Source organism: Marmota monax, unplaced genomic scaffold (assembly GCF_021218885.2).
Source record: "Marmota monax isolate L192 unplaced genomic scaffold, Marmota_monax_Labrador192_F-V1.1 WCK01_AAM20220418_F8-fsc00002, whole genome shotgun sequence".
Classification (NCBI taxonomy): Eukaryota; Metazoa; Chordata; class Mammalia; order Rodentia; family Sciuridae; genus Marmota; species Marmota monax.
Window position 1 is genome coordinate 28,649,904 of NW_026693571.1, and position 15,416 is coordinate 28,665,319.

Consider the following 15,416-nt stretch of genomic DNA (forward strand, 5'->3'; position numbering starts at 1 on the left):
CCGAGATTTAAAAATTCTCACACTTTGTTGGTTTTTTTTTTTTTTGTTTTTAAAGAGAGAGAGAGAGAGAGAGAGAGAGAGAATTTTAATATTTATTTTTTAGTTTTTTTCGGCGGACATAACATCTTTGTTTGTATGTGGTGCTGAGGATCGAACCTGGGCCACACACATGCCAGGCAAGCACGCTACCGCTTGAGCCACATCCCCAGCCCCAAACTCTCACACTTTGTATAAGGAGAGTCCAGCAAAAGACCTTGTGAGAGTTATGGCTAGATCAAGAGATCCTTTCATAAGTGGGTGACCTATTTATAGCCAACCCTGACTGTGAACACTGCCTTTCTAACGCTATGGTTCTTTTACTAGACCACCTTGCCTTGTGTGAATATAAGAAGTCCACTGAAAAGAGTCAGATTTTTGGGTGGGTACTGGGGATTGATCTCAGGGGTATTTGATCACTGAACCACATTCCCAGCCCTATTTTATGTAGAGACAGGGTCTCATTGAGTTGTTTAGTGCCTCGCTTTTGCTGAGGTTGGCTTTAAATTCACAATCTTTCTGCCTCAGCCTCCTGATCCTCACCAAGTCCTGGTGACTAGCCTATCAAGGGCTGGATGGACTGGAACTTTTTCACTGAGAGGATCAACTTTGTGGATAATAGCCAACAGATAACTGGATACAAGGTGGTCACAAAATAATAGGTATAGGAATCCAAGACTGCCTCTGGAAATATCAACCCATATAGCCTAACTGCTCTGATAAGAGCTCTTGGATTGTACAAAGGGAAAAAGGTAAACATTTATGCTAACTCAAAATATTTTCAGGATAGTACATGCACATGAAGCTCTTTGGAAAGAAAGAGGGTTCGTCCCCTTTGAAAACAAATACCTTAAAATATTGACATGGATATAGGTTGTGACCGAACCAGGGGAGTTGACAATCATACACTGTCCTAGTCATAAGAAGACAGATACTTATGTGGCCAGGGAAAATTAGGCTGCTGATAGGGTAGCCAAAAGGACCATACCAAAAAAGAAAAAATGTTTACAAGACCCTAATACCACAGATTGAATTAGACCAATACAAACCTCATTATACTGACAAAGATGAGAAATGGGCCATAGAGTGGAGTTCTGACTTCTGGGATAACAGTACAAAGTGAAAACAGAATTCCCATGGGCTCATTCTCTTGCCTGAAGCACTGGTCTTGCCTTTGGTAAAACACCAACAAGAACTCTCTATGGGAGGGACGCCTTGTCAAACATGCAAAGGCCATGCTTCCAACAGACTATCACAGATGACTCAAAACTATGTCCTATATACACAAAACACTGTGAAAGGTAGCCAACTGTAAAAGACACAGAATGCTGTAGAAATGAGATATAACCCAAATATCCCATGCCATGGGAAACTTGAGCTATTTGCTGATACTGGTAGACATCTTCTCAGGGTGGGTTGAGGCTTATCCTACTAGCAAAAGAAAATCTAAGGAAATTACAAAAGCCATCTTAAATGAGCCAGCCCCAAGACATGGATTCCTCTCCTGGGTACAGACTGACAAATGACTATCTTCCATTACAAAGTATCACAATAAGTGAGCAAAACATAGGATATCCAATAGAAGCTGCTTGTATCCTGAAGACCCCAATCTACAGGAAAAATGGAAAAGATGAATCAGACCTTAAAGAAATGGTGACTAAATTACATCAAGGACTCATTTGCAGTGGGATAAGGTATTACCAATTATTCCCTTCGACTAGAGTGGTCCACTTAAGCAGACTTAAAATGAGCCCCTATCAAATACTGTACGGGAGACCCTTCCTAGAACCCCAAAGGGAGAAGGGCAAACATGGCTATTGAAGAAAAAAACTAGATTAGAACACTATGTACAACATATCAGACAAATATTAACTGTTCTATGTGAGTATGCTTCCTTTAGGTCCCCACCAAGGGTGGAAACAGGGCTGTATCCCTTCTTGTAAAAGCCCAGAAGGAAAAAATGACAATAATAGGCAAAAAGACTTCCATTCTAAGGATCCCCTTTATCATCTATTTTCAGCAGGAAATAGCTAGGAGATGTTATCACCCATTTTCCATAGAAATGGAGGATAAAAATTGACAATAGGGAAATGTAACAGGATTCCATTTTATGCTTTGAGAACAAACTTTGCTGCCCAACCTCAGGTGGGTTGTTTTAAAACAGACATGTATTTCTTTCCTTACTTCTTCTTCTCCATCCCCCTTTCCTAAAAGTATAGAAAAGGAGACTAAGACTGTTCCAATACCCTAATAAGCTATCGTGTCCTTCTTTGACTAAAGAAATATCACTTCCCATGTGAATAAACAGTAAAAATGAGAAGTAAAAACATGAATAAACTGTAAAAATGGGAACTGGAGCATTAACTGTCTTGAGGACTGCACTGATCACTCATTTTAATATTTGTTAATATTTGGATCCCAGCCCTTTTTCTTCTTCTTTTTTTTTTTAAATATGCTTTCCTTTTCCATCACAACTTATGTCCAAGTTTGACTTATGTTCTTATATTTTCCTGTACTTTTAGCCCATCTTTCACTAGCAGATTCTAATACCTCTCATTATTATATATTTCTCTGTGTGTGTGTGTGTGTGTGTGTGTGAGAGAGAGAGAGAGAGAGAGAGAGAGAGAGAGAGAGAGAGAGAGAGAGAAATAAGAGACTTAGAGTGTGTAAACACTGGTCAAATGGTCATAAGTATACGTAACATAGTCTCTTCCAGTCCGGAGAATGTCTATCCTCAGAGGAGTCCTCTTTGGCAAGTAATAGCCTGCATACCCTCAGTTATGGATGTCATAGAAGTTAAGCCATGGACTTTTCAGGGGTGATTTTTTCCTTGCTGTAAAGTTCTACTAAGAAAAAGATTTTTGAGTTTTTTTTTTTAATTTATATATTACAGAAGAATGCATTCCAATTCTTATAACACATATAGAGCACAATTTTTCATATCTCTGGTTGTATACATAGTATATTCACACCAATTCGTGTCTGCATACCTGTACTTTGGATAATAATGATCATCACATCCCACCATCATTAATAACCCCGTGCCTCATCCCTTCCCCTCCCACCCCTCTGCCCTATCCTTGTTCCTCTTTTAAAAGCCTGGTTTTATCCCTGGCAGGGAGAATCCCAGCCTCTGGGACAGTAGTCCCCGTTTCTCCATTGCTAGCAGATCAATACAACTTTTACCTTTTTCTCAAAACTCTTTCCTCATTATTGGATTAGCAACAGAGACAAGAACTGAGCTTTCAGTATTAAAACTGTTGGGACATCCCACAAATTCCTGGCTAAAGGCGAATTCCTGGGATCTTTAACGTGATACTCCAGAGATTCATGCTTTCTTCCACCCGCACCTATCTTGTTTTAGCAGAGACAGCAGCTCACTCTTACCCTGGGCAAGGATGTTTATACATGAGTGAGTCCAATAAAGAGGACTGCAAAAGCTCCCGCCCCAAGGCCACAGTGTGTGCAAATGAAAACACCTTTTGAAACTGTGCCCAAAATAAGGGAGAATTTTTAGACTCTATAAAGCCCACCCCTGCAATCCTGACACATGAATAAAAACTTTACCCTTTTTGTTGTTGCTGCTGATCCAAGAGCCAGCCTAGCACTGTTGGTCAGAGCTGTCTCTCCCTTTTGGCTCTAGCAGAGGCCTCAATACAGTTTCCCTAGGTTTGGGCGCTGGATGCATTCACTTTCTGTCTCAGGTCTCATGCCTACCCAGGGGAGAGGGCTGACAGTTTCCCCTTCCCTCCTGTGCTCTGGGGATGCGGTTTGCTGACCCAGGACACAGCTGCAGCTGAGGCAGAGCCTTCCTGGGACCAGGACGACCACACACACACACACACACACACACACACACACACACACGTCCCATCCACCCCCAGCACTCACCGCGGGTGGCTCCTGCACAGGGAGGCTGCGCTTAGGGCTGGGGATTGTGAGCTGGGTCCAACGGACCAGGCTTCCCTGAGCGGGGCTCCAATGTGCTTGATCAGGGCGCTGGAAGCGTCTCCCCGACGCGTCTGCTCCGCAAGATTTTACCCAGTCTGGGCGGGCGGAAGGAAGAAGACGAATGCAGCCAAGGACGATCACAATAAACACCAGGAACTGAGAACCCAGTCACAGAGAGCACGCAGGGACAAATCAAAAACACTGTTTTTTTTTTTTTTTACAGATAAGAAAAGTTTACAGGAGGTGGACCTATTGATCTGTGATTCACACAGAAGCAGCCGTGGGGGTAGGGTGGGGGGTGATGGACTGAATGAAGAAGAGACACAACTGTAACTGTCACATTTCCATGGCATTTTATAGTGTGCAGCAGTCTTAACATACTTTTCTATTATTGGGCTTCACAAAAGCTGTCGTTATTATTATGCTCTTTTTCTAGAAAACAGAATTCAATCTTAGGAGAGTTAATAGCTGTCCAGTATCCCAAGACACCAAGAACCACAATCATGAACCCCAGAGGCAGATATTCAGGTTGGGGTAAACAAACTCTGAGCCAAATCATCTGATTCCAAATCCAGGGGTCATTGAAGGGCAGTTGAATTGCCATCCCCTTGAACTAAGGATGTAACTGACTCCTAGAGTGTACAAAACTGTCACTCGAAGCCATCTGGGATACCCAGACATGGTACAAGAGAGCACTGAGCTCCTGTTTGCTGGTAAAAGGTCTGTTACAATAATCATTCTTCAAAGCTGGAAAAATGCTGGAGAACCTGCTGGACACCAAGGAAGTTGTTGCTTCCCTTTCACTGAAGCAACAAAAGCCAGATTCTGAGAATTTCAAAACCAAAAGTCAGTATATTGGTTCTTAAGCACAATAGGAAAATGAGAAAGATCCATTTTTAAATCAGTACCCAAAGCACTTTAATTTACATATTTACCTGTAACTATACCATATTTACAAGTCCAAATTTTTAAATAATTTTAATTTTTAAAAATTCCCCTTAAAAACAACAAACCAACAGGCTAAAACCCCAGAATGGTGTATAGTAGCCAATCCACCCAAAGTATATTCTAATTTCATATTAATTGAAAGTAATCAACTGAATTGTTTAGTTGGCTTTGGAGCCTCAACCTTACACTTTCATGTCAACTTTGTTTACTTAAATGGCTCCGGATCACATAAGGACTCTGCATTCTATCTGTGTCCACTCCTTGGTGGTTGCTGGGCAGGCAGCGTTTTCCCTGGGAATACTGTAAGTTTCTCTTTTGGAGGGAGAGGTCACATCTTGTTCAGCTTCATGTCTAGTACTTGTTCCATAAATGTGAATGGGTTAGAATTTTAAATCAGGTCAAATATAGTTTGAGATGTGGCAGGTCAAGTAACATTTGAGGAAGACTGTTCATGGTACTTTGGTTCAAGGACAACTGGTTAGGAAGCCATTCCTACTTCTCTGATGCAGTATACGTGTAGTGAGTATTGTGGATGTTAATTGTTGTCTTAAGATGAACTGCTAAACACAACAAGTGTAGATGACTACTGCCAACTCATTTGTTTAAGTAATTTTAATTATTCACATATTTTAAGGGGGAAAGAAGGCTAAATGATAGAGAATTTATTACATTGTATAATTTAATTGTATAATTTAATATAAGGTTTAGTATGTATTTTTTGATTCCTGAATATTATTATGGATTCAGGTAAGTATTAATAAATTGCTGGGGTTTTAGCAGTATAGCCCCCCCAAAAAATATAAGATGTATTTCTTCCACTTGAAGCTTTCAAAAACATTTTTTTGATTAGTCATATGTTACAATAGAACACATTTTGACACATCATGCATAAATGGAGTATAACACCTCATTCTTCTGGTTGTACATTATGTAGAGTTATGCAGGACCTGAAATCATATATGCACAAAGGGTTTTAATGTCCTCTTCATTGATATACCCTTCCTATCCCCGTACCCCCTCCCCTCCCTTCACTTTCTTCTGCCTAATAAAAATACCTCTATTAGTCCCTAACCCCCACCCTCTTACTGTGAATTAGCATCTGCATATCAGAGAAAACATTCGGCCTTTGGTTTTTTGGGATTGTATTATTTCACTTAGCATGATATTCTCCAACTCCATCCATTTACCTGCAAATGCCATAATTTTGTTTTTTAAGGCTGGGTAATATTCCATTGTGTATAGATACCAAATTTTCTTTATCCATTCATCTGTTGAAGGGCATCTAGTTTGGTTCCTCAGTTTAGCTGTTGTGAATTGAGCTGCTATAAACATTGAACTGACCACATCACTATACTATGCTGATTTTCAGTCCTTCAGGTATAAACTGAGGAGTAGGATAGCTGGGTCAAATGATGGTTCCATTCCAAGTTTTCTGAGCAATCTCCATACCACTTTTCATAATGTTTGTACCAATTTGCAGTCCCACCAACAATGTATGAATATTTTTCCCCCACATCCTTGCCAACGTTTATTGTTGCTTATATTCTTGATAATTACCATTCTGACTGGAGTGAGATAAAAATCTTAGTTTTGATTTGCATTCCTCTAATTGCTTGATATGTTAAACATTTTTTCATATATTTGCTGATTGATTTTTATATCTTCTTCTGTGAAGTGTTTGTTCATTTCCTTAGCCCATTTATTGACTAAATTATTTGGTGGGGTTTATTTATTTATTTTTTGTGTGTGGTGTTAAGTTTTTTGAGTTTTTTTTTTTTTTTTATGTATCCTGTAGATTAATGCTCTATGTGAGGTGCAGGTGGTAAATAATTTCTCCCATTCTGTGGACTTTCTCTTCATGTGATGAATTGTTTCCTTTGCTCAGAAGAAGGTTTTAAGTTTGAATGTGTCTCATTTATTGATTCTTGATCTTATTTCTTGCGTTTTAGGAGTCTTGTTAATGAAGTCAGTTCCTAAGCCAACACTGTGGAGATTTGGGCCTACTTTTTTGTGTATTAGGTGCAGGGTCTCTGTTCTAGTGCCTAAGTCTTTGATCCACTGTGAGTTGAGTTTCATGTAGGGTGAGATGTATTTAATTTCATTTTGCTACATATGGATTTCTAGTTTCTCCAACATCATTTGTTGAATTCCACAAAGTAACAAGATATAAACTCAATACCCATAAATCAAATGTGTTCCTATACATCAGTGATGAATCCACTGAAAGAGAAATTAGGAAAACTACCCCATTCACAAAAGCCTCAAAAAAAAAAGTACTTGAGAATCAATCTAACAAAAGAGGTGAATGATCTCTACAATGAAAACTACAGAACACTAAAAAAAAGAATTGAAGAGGACCTTAGAAGATGGAAAGATCTCCCATGCTCTTGCATAGGCAGAATTAATGCAGTTAAAGTGGTCATACTACCAAAAGTATTATACAGTTTTAATGCAGTTCCTATTAAAATCCCAGTGACATTCTTCACAGAACTAGAAAAAGCAATCATGAAATTCATTTGGAAAAAAACACGACCCAGAATAGCCAAGGTAATCCTTAGCAAAAAGAGTGAAGCAGGAGGCATCTCAACACCAGACCTTAAACTGTACTACAGAGCCAGAATTAAAAAAAAAAAAAAGACATGATATTGACACCCAAACAGACCAATGGTACAGAATAGAAGAAACAGAGACAAATCCACATAAATACAGTTTCTCATTCTAGACAAAGGTGCCATGAATATTCATTGGAGAAAAAATAGCCCTTGAAGCTTTTTATCAGTTAATTATGGGAATGATAGCACATTGAATCTATGATCATTAGATTCCAGCATAAGACGGTACATGTTAAAGTGCTGATGTTTCTAATAAATGTGCTGTGGCAGCCCAGTTAGGAAAGAAGAAGCACTGCTATTAGATATTTGTTAAGGGCCCACCTTGTACTATATGAATCTTAGTTATTACTATTTACACACCAAAAAATACTGTGGTGAAGTTAAGTATTCCATCTTATAGAGAAGAAAACTGAGGATCATATTGTTTAAGCCACGTAGGCAATAAGGAACGTCAGTTGATGGACACTAGTTGATTCCATATCTTAGCCACTATAAATAGTGCTGCAATATCCACAGATGTGCAGAGGTCTCTTTAATGTTCTGATTTTCATTTTCTTTGTATATATTCCTAGTAGTGAGAATGCTGCCCCATTTAGGAGTTCTATCTTTGTTTTTTAAGAGAATTGCCATGTAATTATTCAGAATTTTCTGTCTGGTTTAAAGTTCATCCTTCTCAAATGTATGTTTATGATTTTAAGTTTATATTAATACATGTGTTTATTTGCAGGGATTTTTTTTGTGCCCTTTGGAATCCATACCTTCAATAATTTTGATATGAAGGAAGAACTTTCCAAGGCCTCCTATCACAAAGAAGTTCTTGCCCCTTATATTTCCCTCTATCCTTCTGGTATTATACCTCCTTAAATTATGTGTAATTTTTTAAATGGAATGTTAATCAACCAACAAGCCTAAGACTTTTATTAGATGCACATAATTTTACTAGGCAACATGAAGGGCATAAACAAATACAAACCATGCACTGAAAACACATATAATCTGGTTGAGAAGAATACATAGAGACCTTTTGGAGGTGGTGGGTACTGGCGATTGTGCTGAGTGGCATTTGACCACTGAGCCATATCCCCAGCCCTCTTTTGTATTTTAAGTAGAGACAGGGTCTCACTGAGTTGCTTAATGCCTCGCTTTTGCTGAGGCTGGCTTTGAATTCCTGATCCTCCTGCCTCAGCCTCCCGAGTCGCTGGGATTACAGGTGTGCACCAACACGCCCAGCAGGAATATGTATTTTGCAATACAGAAAGATACAGACAGTCTCTCATTCATTCATTCAGTAGGTAAAACCTGATTATCTCTGAATAATTTGCCTCTAAGTGTTTTTCCTCCCTTTTCCAGTATCTATGTTTTACAGGTACTCAATAAAGACTTATTATCTGAAGCAATAACATATATATTATCTTTCCCTGGCCCCTTCCTCTCCACCCTCCCAACTCTCTCTCTCTCTCTGCTCTCCAGCTACCATGAGCTGAGTGGCTTTCCTCTGCCATGCACTTGCATGACATTTCTGCAATAGTCATCTGATCATGAACTAGGACATCTGAAACCATGAACCACAATAAATCTTTTCTCCTTTATTCTTGTCATGTATTTTGGTGAAAAACTAACCAACACAGCATTTGCAAAGCATTTATATCAAGTCCCTATCAAATCACTATTATTAGTTAATAAAATATAGTGGGTGTGAGAAAACATTAGGCATTAAAAAAGAACTACATGGACATGTTTTGAATGACATAGCAACAACACTCATAATAATTCTAATGATAATGGCTTATGCTTTAGAAGCTACTATGTGTTAGACCCTGTTCGAAGGGTTTCTTCATACAAGAAAACTTATTTAATTTTTATACTAACCCTCTAATCCACTCTGCCCCTGCCTCTCAAGTCACATACATGTATGCTTCAGAAAGAGTTTTCATGTAAAATAAAAATCCTACAGAATACATATGGCATGGAACCAATGGACCCTGTTGCTGTTAGAACTGCATCCCACATCTATGACAGCTATGTGACATCACATGGTTCATATAAATCAAGGTAACTCCTGGAGCCCCACACTCCTAGAGTATTAATCATAAGCAAAGTTACAAAGGAATTGCAGTATTTAAGGAAGTAGGAGGCAACAAATCTGGAAATAATTTTTCAAAACATTTCTGTACTAAGTAATGTTAGAGGGCAGACTTTAAGCAATACAATTTCTAAAGCATTTAATTGTTTGAGTATAAGAAATAATAATAAAGAGGAGACAGAGTCAAGGAAGGTGTAGAGGCAGGGAAGATAGCAGAGTGGCTCTTTGTCCAAGTGGCCACATTTATTTATACCAGTAGGTTACATTAGGTCATTAGTATCATAACCACATTATTGTTTAGAGTATCAGTAAGGTTGCTTATTCTGTAGTTACATTTCACAGTTACAATATGTAATGTTAGGAGCTTTCTCAAGAAAGTCCATTGCCTGAAGTTACTGTTAGGTGGGCAGATCCAGGAGCACTGGAGCTTGGTGAATCATTGTAGTTATCAAGAAAGCAAGTTCCTTTATTCCTGGGAGTTATGTGCCTACCATTAAGGTGGAAACTGATATGACTCTAGCATGGAGGGTATTACCATAGCAACCAGGCATCCTATGCCTTTGCACAGAAACTAAGCATGCCACAGCCATGAAGTCATCAGGGACCCAATACCAAACACAGAACCCCTACATTTGAGTTGTCAGAAGTAATTTTTAACACAGTTGTTTCATCAGAGAGAGAATCTACAGAGCTCTTGTGTTGCTATTTCAGAAATGGTCGCTGTTTCACATTTTAAGGTACTTATACTCTTTTATTTTTATTTTTAAAAATAGTGGGTAATAACACAGTACAGTGTTTTGTAGCTGCTTCACTTACTTAATATATTATGAACAAAATTCTATTTTATTAAATATTCTGTCACAAAATACTTTCTAGTCTTATCTTAGAACTCCATTGCATAGATGAACAATCTTCTATGGATTGTTTAATGTAGCCATTTGTCAAGGATACCCTATTAATAAGCAACATTCTAGTGAATATGTGCAGACAGTACTTATACATCAAAAGTTTCCTTTAGAAAAATTTCTAAAATTGGCAAGGTGTGGTGGCACATGGTTGTAATCCTGGAGGCTGAAGCAGGAGGATCACAAGTTCAAGGCCAGCATCAGCAACTTAACAAGACTCTGTCTCAAAATTAAAAATGAATAGGACTGGAGATGTGACTCGGTGATAAAGTATCTCTAGGTTCAATCCCTAGTACCAAAACCAAACTAGCAAAAGTTCTAAATCTAGAATGTATTGTTTCTAGGTGGGAAATAGCTCAAAGGCAGAGTGCTTGCTCAGCATGTCTGAGGCTCTGGGTGTCCTTCCAGCACAGCAAAAGGGGAAAAAAATGTGACAGTTCAGGTCATCATAATGTTTAAGGAAAAACTCAGCTTTTCCATTTTTAAAGCTAACTAGGCTGAAATGATAATCACACAGTGGCTTTGGCCCTCTTGACTGAGGTTTCCTGCAGTGAGAGAGATGTGAGGACTGCATGGAGCACTTCACTGGCAGAATGGTGTCCAAGTTCAACAATATGCTTGGGAGACTGCTAGATGGAGAGGCCAAGGTCAGTGGTCATGGGCTGGAAAATACCTGATGGGTGAACAACATTTTATTGAATAAAATATACATTGATGATACAGTGTTCTAGTTGAAGTATTGAAGAAGAGAAAAATAAATTGTACTTTATTCATACCATTGTTTATATTCACCATCATTTTCAAAATTTTCTCTTTGAAACACATTCACTCTTTGTTTCTATAAAACATCAGGGTAGACATATTTTAAAATCCTTCCCCTGAGATGCTTATCTGCCTCTATAACCGCAGATCAAATGAGAATCTGGAGGTGTTACTCGGTACCCCACACACTGGCCCTGCCTTTAATGAAGGGTACAATTAAGTGAACAATTATTCCAGTGACCCAGAATTACTATTATTTGCTCTAACAGATTATTTGGCCCCTGAATGTCCTAAAAATATTACTATGTGCCAGAGTATGCATAACCCCACCAACAACACCTTGGTTTCTTTTCCCTTATTAGGATGAAAGGCTGGGTCATGACAGTGAAATCCACAGGGAACAGATGCTGGTGCAGAAAGAGCTGGAGTGCTGGGAATCTGATGATGCAGCTTCCTAGACAAGTCACAGTCTAGGCACACCTGCGGGACTCAATGTCAGCCTCGCCCCAGAGGATCCTGCCCTTCCTCCTCCCTGTCCACAGATGGCACAGAAGGTGGAGTCGGAAAGAATACATTCTTCTACCACAATGCACTAATATCCATGCATTGTGGTAGAAGAGAATGGAAAATTTAGCAGTTTAGGAGCTGACAGGCTGTGGTTTTGCAAGCTGACACATAGCAGCTCCACTTACTGACATTTAAACATAGAGGTTTACGGCAGCTAACAAGTACTTGTAACCACAGTAGGAGAAGCAGGAAACAAAATACTGGGAACAGAACAACCCCCCTTTAGGCTTAGTGTTGTAAAAATCCCTAAATTGTCTGAGCTGAGTCCCTAGCTACTGACAAGCAGAGTGTTTGTATCCATATAAGTAATATAGAATACAGAATTGCATCAACTCCAACAGAATTGCATCAACTCCCTTGCCTTGATGTACACCAAACTTGCTTATGTATAAAAGTAAAAGCCTGCTGTACTTGGGGCTCAGACTTTGGGAATTATCCCTCAGGGCTATGGCTACTAATAAAGTGTTGCTTCCAGGTCTTGGTGTCCGGTCCTTCATTTTGTCATACAATATAATGGTATATTGGTGTTTGTATTCCTCAGGGACAAGAAGGCAGCTGTCCCAAGCACCATAACAATTGCAGTATTTATACACTATGATTAATATATGATGCTCCTCTTTATGGCTGATTGTTATCTTCTGAACATTATTTATTTTATATAAACTTTATATAAATTTTACTGGTGGATCAAAGTATTTTTTTCTTTTTCTCATATGGAAATCCAGATATGGAAATTGAGTTCAGGGAAAAAACAACAAATAAAACAAAAAACCTTGAAAAGTGTACTGAGTGGTATGTCCGATTGCCATTTTGCCTGCATCTTCTCAGTTGATGATGAAGTCGCCTTTTAAAGCTAGATGAGACCTGTCAGAGGGCTTCTGAGTTTCACTTCCAACCACAAAATCAGTATTGCCATTTTCCAATGTGTGCAGGGAACTAGAGCCTGCCTTTCCCTTCAGGAGTAACTCATGAGCGCAATACATGGTTTATCTTTTAAGAAAGGACTGTTTTTATTTCAACTACTTTCTTTGAGTGAACGTTTCTCAAAAATCAAGTAGAAAAGAGCTCCAAACCACAAAATGTGTATGTAGTCATTATTCTATTATTTTTATAATGTTCAGATTAGTGTTAGGTACTATATTTACTTGTTAGTCTTGCAGGACTAACTATATCTTAATTTTATATTATATTAATACTTGTTTGAAGTGAGCTCAAAAAGCAAACAAAGATGAAGTATAAAATGGTGCTTCTAACCATAGATGATAAAATCAGAAGGATTCTTACATTGTCATTAAGTTTTCCTTTTTCAGTAGGTTGCTTAGTAGTAAAACTTCTGCATTTTCTCTTTCCCATGTATCTCAATTTCTTTGCATCTGTTACAACTTATCTAGTAGGACCCATTGACTACTTTTTTTCAATATGCACTCAAAAGTTTTATCTCAGCAAATACATTTATGTTAACTAAGATATTAAGAAAGTTTGAAGTTAATAAAGTATTATAAAACTAAAAAAAAGCTTTGGTTTGTAACATTTGAAGAATATAGTTCTCAAAAATTCTGATCAGGTACTTCAAAACTATACTTTATAATTCAAATGAACTTCAATTTAATGAAAAGGAGACTTTTGTGTTGGAATTTTGTGCTGGAAGTTCACCCATCCTCAGGAAATATTATCCAAATTTGAGTTAGTAGCAGTTGTTATCATTAGTGGAGAGTCTCCCTAAATTTCTGAGGGAAATCTATTTCTCAATACAAATAAGAATGTTATTTTTTTAAAAAAACTGTTCACTAAAGTGACAGAGTGGGAGCTAATGGGACAAGCAAGAGAAACCACAGAGTTGTTGAATAACCAATAGAAGAAAGCTTCCCTTTTCAAATGCTGTGCTTACATTGACAAGTGGTTCATTTAAGTGGTAACATATGTCAACAATGATCTCTACTGGAAAGGGGAGCACAGGGATCTTTCCAGCTTAGCTTATATAGAAATGAAACATACTAAGTTTTTTTAACATCTCTCCCCATGGTTTCATCTCTATCTTTAATTTTGTATAAAGGCATTTCATAAAGTTCTTGATTCCTTGGCACTGATTTGCATTCCAGTGGTATAGAGTGAACATATTTAGTATGTGTACCACATCGGTAAAAATGTAAACAAACTTCAATTTAAAGTGTAGCCTTTTCATGGCATCTGTATGAATTGACCATGTGCTATATGATGATTATGGCCACTAGAAAGTCTTCATGATACTTACTATACTGTTTTTTTTTTTTTAAATTTCACTTGCAGAATTTTGCCAGATTCTTTCTTTCTACCTTTAAGTTCAATACACTTTTCCTCTTTAGTCATGGAGAAGCTACTCTCCATCTTTTTCCTATCATCTTCTTGTCTATATGAGTGTATAAATTAAAATGTTACATTTATGAATCTCCATCAACAACCAAGAATTTCATAGTTATGTAGAACGGAGCACTTTACTTCTTAATACAGATGATAGAGTAGTAGATGTAAGAATTTCTGTTTTCCAAGTAGAAACTATTGGGTCATTTGTCTTTTTTTTCAGGAGACTTTTACTAAAGGTTTAGAGTGTGAAAAACACACCTTCTCTTTCTATGTACACAAACAACACAACTGACACATCTCCATGTTTATTAGAAACATACAAACATCCTGGGTAGCCATTTAACCTTTATACACAGGGCTGCCATGCATGGTGTCTTATTTTTTAGGTCCTGCTGAAGTATAGTCCCAGACAAGGATTCCAGGCAGGGCAGGTGGCTAATTTGGGAGGTGGAGGCAATGGGAACAGTAGAGTGGGATGGACAGGAGCATTTAAGTGTCAGTAAAGGACATGTATCAAGCTGGCTGAAGTATAGGCTGCTGGAGCCATAGATTTTTGGTGAGACTGGCAAACAGTGCAGAACATACCATCAGACTTCACCCACCTAAGGAATAGGACTTTGTATGGAAAGCTACTCTGGGTGAATGATAATAATTCCCTATCCCTTCTAGTAGATAGGACAACTCTTGCTGGTTTCTGATCAAGGAAAGAGCTGCAGGCACAGGTTGCTGGAACTTAGTAGACACACACTGAAGTGCTGTGGCACAAAGGGTTAGGGCAAGATGCCTTCAATGTCCACTAGGGGTAATCACACAAATTTTAACTTCAGATATTCCATTCCCATATAATACAAGGAACATTTTGGGGAGGCTACCAGCGCCTCTCCAGGAGTCCTTCTTCCAGACCAGGAGATTGTGAGCCATGGAGAAAATAAGTCAAAAATAATCAGTGAAGAACAAAAGACACAGAGTCAGAAACATAGTTTTAAAGTAGGGTCCCTGATAGATTCAGTCCATACAGGAGATGGGGATGGGCAATTAAAATATGGCTCCTGTAGTTTATTTAAGGGGATACATCAAAGGCAGGATAAGGTTTCAGAGGTAAAGTATTGCAGTTCACAGGTTGGTTGGCATCTTGGCAGGTCACACCCATTTCTGAGAGGCTGTGTGTTTGCAGCAGGTCACCCCATCTCCGGTGCTGTATAGGACCAGGCA

General features: G+C 38.4%; 1 protein-coding gene and 1 long non-coding RNA gene across 12 annotated transcripts in view; one reads left to right on the forward strand and one right to left on the reverse strand.

Moving 5' to 3' along the window:
* The window catches only part of LOC124102595 (broad substrate specificity ATP-binding cassette transporter ABCG2), a 74,521-nt gene extending 70,348 nt beyond the window's left edge, over positions 1-4,173 (reverse strand). For 2 of the 3 annotated variants that reach the window (XR_006854923.2, XR_006854922.2), the window contains exon 1: positions 3,928-4,173. The gene's annotated coding sequence lies outside the window, so the exon portion shown is untranslated. The remainder of the gene's footprint in view (positions 1-3,927) is intronic. The other variant, XR_006854921.2, reaches the window with a different exon arrangement.
* The window catches only part of LOC124102597 (uncharacterized), a 59,619-nt gene extending 47,281 nt beyond the window's left edge, over positions 1-12,338 (forward strand). For 6 of the 9 annotated variants that reach the window (XR_009228160.1, XR_009228162.1, XR_009228161.1 and 3 more), the window contains 3 exons: positions 8,275-10,367; positions 11,024-11,182; positions 11,660-12,338. This is a non-coding gene — a long non-coding RNA (uncharacterized LOC124102597). The remainder of the gene's footprint in view (positions 1-8,274; positions 10,368-11,023; positions 11,183-11,659) is intronic. The other 3 variants (XR_009228163.1, XR_009228168.1, XR_009228164.1) reach the window with 2 other exon arrangements.
* Positions 12,339-15,416: the final 3,078 nt, after the last annotated feature.